The sequence below is a fragment of the Heterodontus francisci genome, unplaced genomic scaffold (genome assembly GCF_036365525.1).
Source record: "Heterodontus francisci isolate sHetFra1 unplaced genomic scaffold, sHetFra1.hap1 HAP1_SCAFFOLD_1258, whole genome shotgun sequence".
NCBI lineage: Eukaryota > Metazoa > Chordata > Chondrichthyes > Heterodontiformes > Heterodontidae > Heterodontus > Heterodontus francisci.
The window spans coordinates 50,001-55,000 of NW_027140477.1; positions in this window are offsets into that span (position 1 = coordinate 50,001).

Here is a 5,000-nt window from a genome sequence, read left to right on the forward strand (position 1 = left end):
TTCGGGGAGGGAGGTCCGATCCCCGCGCGGTCGACGGCAGGCGGTAGGGCTCGGAGGGGCGCGGCCTGGTCCGCGAGTGCCCCGGCGCCGCCCCTCTGCCCGTCCGAGGGACAGTAGGAAATGGCCATACCGCTTTCCGGCCGATTGCCGCCGGACGTCCGGCCGCATTCCCTCGGTCGGCGCGGTCGGCGGTAGCCGGGGGCGAGGGGCATCGGGCGGTGGCGGAACCAGGCCGGCCCGACCGCTGGGGGCCGCCCGGGCGACGTTTGAATCTGTCGGGTCGGACCGCCGAATCCCGCGGGATTTCGGGATCGAATCTGCGGGTGGAATCGGCACCTCGTCCCGCTGTCCGGTTCCCCCCCGTCGACTGCAACGGGTTTCCGAGGCCCGTCGGTCAGGCGCGGTTCGCTCCGCAATCCGCCGGCCGATCGGCACCGGGCGGGGCTCTACGGAAAGAGGGGACCCTCCCGCGTCGAGTGCCGGCGCACCGACCCCGCAGGCTGACCGGGAAGGTGAAGACTCACCCCGCTGAATGCCCGGCCCCGGGAACCCTCCGGCGCCGGGGCCATAACTTCGGGGAGGAAGGTCCGAGCTCCGCGCGGTCGACGGCAGGTGAAAGGGGCCGGTGCGCCGCGGAAGGCGACAGCAGTCCCGTCAGGCTGCACCTCTGCTCGGGCGAACGGCGTCAGGAAAAGGGGAGAGCACTTCCCCACCGATAGCTCCGGAACGCCCGGACCCATTGGCCCGCGGCACCGGTGGCTGCTAGAGGGGCTCCGGCGCCGTCAGCCGGGGTACGTCCCAGGCCGGCCGGACGGCGGGCAGCCGGAGGCAACGGCCTGGAACGGAGCCAGACTTGAGTCGTTCCGTGCCGTGGGCAAAAAGGCAGGGCTGCGGGTCAGCGCAGTTTGGCAAACCTAGCCGCAAGTGCGGGAAGGGCGGAGGAGCACACGGACGCCGCCTTCCCAAACTGAGCCCAAAGTGCCCAGGCATGCCCCCTTGATCTCGCCTAATCAGTGAGCCCAAAATAATTTCAGAGTGTGGAAACCTGATCCAAAAAGGTCGAAAAGAACGGCCAGAGATCAAGTCCGAAAGGGGAAATCAGTAACAAGCAAGCAGAGTAATCATTAACCAAAAAGCGCAAAATTATGTTAAAAGTGTGAAATCATTAACCAAAAAGTCGAAAATAATGTCCAGAGACCAAGTCCGAAAGTACAAATAATTAACCAGTAAGCAGAGTCATCATTAACCAAAAATCGCAAAAGTAAGTAAAAAGTATGAAATCATTAACCAAAAATCGCAAAAGTAAGTAAAAAGTGTGAAATCATTAACCAAAAACTCGAAAATAATGTGCAGAGACTAAGTCCGAAAGGGCAAATGGTTAACCAGTAAGCAGAGTCATCATTAACCAAAAATCGCAAAAGTAAGTAAAAAGTGTGAAATCATTAACCAAAAATCGCAAAAGTAAGTAAAAAGTGTGAAATCATTAACCAAAAACTCGAAAATAATCTCCAGAGACTAAGTCCGAAAGGGCAAATGGTTAACCAGTAAGCAGAGTAATCATTAACCAAAAAGGGCAAAAGTAAGTAAAAAGTATGAAATCATTAACCAAAAAGCACAAAATTAAGTTAAAAGTGTGAAATCATTAACCAAAATGTCGAAAACAATGTCCAGAGACTAAGTCCGAAAGGGCAAATGGTTAACCAGTAAGCAGAGTAATCATTAACCAAAAGGCGCAAAAGTAAGTAAAAAGTATGAAATCATTAACCAAAAAGCGCAAAAATATGTTAAAAGTGTGAAATCATTAACCAAAAAGTCGAAAATAATGTGCAGAGACTAAGTCCGAAAGGGCAAATGGTTAACCAGTAAGCAGAGTAATCATTAACCAAAAGGCGCAAAAGTAAGTAAAAAGTATGAAATCAGTAACCAAAAAGCGCAAAAATATGTTAAAAGTGTGAAATCATTAACCAAAAACTCGAAAATAATGTGCAGAGACTAAGTCCGAAAGGGCAAATAATTAACCAGTAAGCAGAGTAATCATTAACCAAAAATCGCAAAAGTAAGTAAAAAGTGTGAAATCATTAACCAAAAACTCGAAAATAATGTCCAGAGACCAAGTCCGAAAGGGCAAATGGTTAACCAGTAAGCAGAGTAATCATTAACCAAAAAGGGCAAAAGTAAGTAAAAAGTATGAAATCATTAACCAAAAAGCACAAAATTAAGTTAAAAGTGTGAAATCATTAACCAAAAAGTCGAAAATAATCTCCAGAGACTAAGTGCGAAAGGGCAAATGGTTAACCAGTAAGCAGAGTCATCATTAACCAAAAATCGCAAAAGTAAGTAAAAAGTGTGAAATCATTAACCAAAAACCCGAAAATAATGTCCAGAGACTAAGTCCAAAAGGGCAAATGGTTAACCAGTAAGCAGAGTAATCATTAACCAAAAATCGCAAAAGTAAGTAAAAAGTGTGAAATCATTAACCAAAAACTCGAAAATAATCTCCAGAGACTAAGTCCGAAAGGGCAAATGGTTAACCAGTAAGCAGAGTAATCATTAACCAAAAATCGCAAAAGTAAGTAAAAAGTGTGAAATCATTAACCAAAAACTCGAAAATAATCTCCAGAGACTAAGTCCGAAAGGGCAAATGGTTAACCAGTAAGCAGAGTAATCATTAACCAAAAATCGCAAAAGTAAGTAAAAAGTGTGAAATCATTAACCAAAAACTCGAAAATAATGTCCAGAGACTAAGTCCGAAAGGGCAAATGGTTAACCAGTAAGCAGAGTAATCATTAACCAAAAGGCGCAAAAGTAAGTAAAAAGTATGAAATCAGTAACCAAAAAGCGCAAAAATATGTTAAAAGTGTGAAATCATTAACCAAAAACTCGAAAATAATGTCCAGAGACTAAGTCCGAAAGGGCAAATGGTTAACCAGTAAGCAGAGTAATCAGTAACCAAAAAGGGCAAAAGTAAGTAAAAAGTGTGAAATCATTAACCAAAAACCCAAAAATAATGTCCAGAGACTAAGTCCGAAAGGGCAAATGGTTAACCAGTAAGCAGAGTAATCATTAACCAAAAATCGCAAAAGTAAGTAAAAAGTATGAAATCATTAACCAAAAAGCACAAAATTAAGTTAAAAGTGTGAAATCATTAACCAAAATGTCGAAAACAATGTCCAGAGACTAAGTCCGAAAGGGCAAATGGTTAACCAGTAAGCAGAGTAATCATTAACCAAAAATCGCAAAATTAAGTTAAAAGTGTGAAATCATTAACCAAAATGTCGAAAACAATGTCCAGAGACTAAGTCCGAAAGGGCAAATGGTTAACCAGTAAGCAGAGTAATCATTAACCAAAAATCGCAAAAGTAAGTAAAAAGTGTGAAATCATTAACCAAAAACTCGAAAATAATGTCCAGAGACTAAGTCCGAAAGGGCAAATGGTTAACCAGTAAGCAGAGTAATCATTAACCAAAAGGCGCAAAAGTAAGTAAAAAGTATGAAATCATTAACCAAAAAGCGCAAAAATATGTTAAAAGTGTGAAATCATTAACCAAAAAGTCGAAAATAATGTGCAGAGACTAAGTCCGAAAGGGCAAATGGTTAACCAGTAAGCAGAGTAATCATTAACCAAAAAGCGCAAAAATATGTTAAAAGTGTGAAATCATTAACCAAAAACTCGAAAATAATGTCCAGAGACTAAGTCCGAAAGGGCAAATAATTAACCAGTAAGCAGAGTAATCATTAACCAAAAAGCGCAAAAGTAAGTAAAAAGTGTGAAATCATTAACCAAAAAGTCGAAAATAATGCCCAGAGACTAAGTCCGAAAGGGCAAATGGTTAACCAGAAAATCCGTCGAATAATGTCCAGAGACTAAGTCCGAAAGGGCAAATGGTTAACCAGTGGAAGGGCGATCAAGCGGAAAAATTTGCCCCGGTTACCCGGGATGGAGTTCCAGAGGTCCGGCCAGAGTTGTCAAATTCGTCCCGCTGATCGGACGCTTGTCATTCGGGTGGCTGGGGGTTGGCGGGGTATCTGCACAGTAGTAGGAGGTGGCAAGTCGGGACTTGGACGTTTATTCCAAGAGTCCACCCGAGCCTCCAGGTCTGCAGAGACCGACCCTAGCTGCCGCCCAACCGACTTTTAAGCCTTTTTCGGATGGGGATTTTTTCCCATTTTCGTCCATTTTTCGGGTTTTCTGTCGGGCTTAATAGGCGGCAGCCTGACCCCCGGCCGAGGCGGGGGGCGCACTCTCCCTTGCGTAAGGGTCCGGATTTGCCCCGGAAAGTGCCCCCGACGGCCTCCCGACCCGGGTGCCTGCAGGGCGGGGGGAAAGGGTAGTCCCAGCCGCAGGAAATCATTAACCAAAAGACTTAGCCGTCGGGGCAGAGGCTAAGACCCGGGCTGGTGAAATCATTAACCAAAAGGAATGCACCCTTTTCCGAAAGTGCAGGCCGAAATAAGGCGAGCCTTGGGCCGGGAAGGCCAAAACCCCCAACTCATGGAAGTGTATGGGGTCGGACTCGGCGACTTTCCCGGGCCCCGAGTTGACCTTTCCCCACGGGGGCGGTCAAGTTGCTCCCGCCAAGAGGGCACGTTGCATTTGCTGCCGCTCTAGTCCCCGGGCTAGTTAATCAGTTGCCGTCGGAAGTCCCGATGCCGAAATGAAAAATGGCCGTTGCGGCGATTTGGCGCCTCATTTTCGGAAGGACTACCGGCAGGCAACCCGCCGAATTGACACTTGCGATTCGGGTGGCTGGGGGTTGGCGGGGTACCCGGAGATTTTCGGGAACTCGATTTTCAGAACTTTTGCTGGCAGCGGTTGCACTTGCAAAGTGGCCGAAGAAGTGCTCCCTCAAGGAAGGACCTTCTTTTGAAATAAAAGACCTTCCGAAGAGTGCCTGGAAGTCATTTATGAGCATTTAAGGGTAAATCTGGCGGACTTTCCATGCTCTGTTGCCGGCTCTGAAATATCGCACAGTTGGGTCTAGGCCGGTAGACTGGCTGTG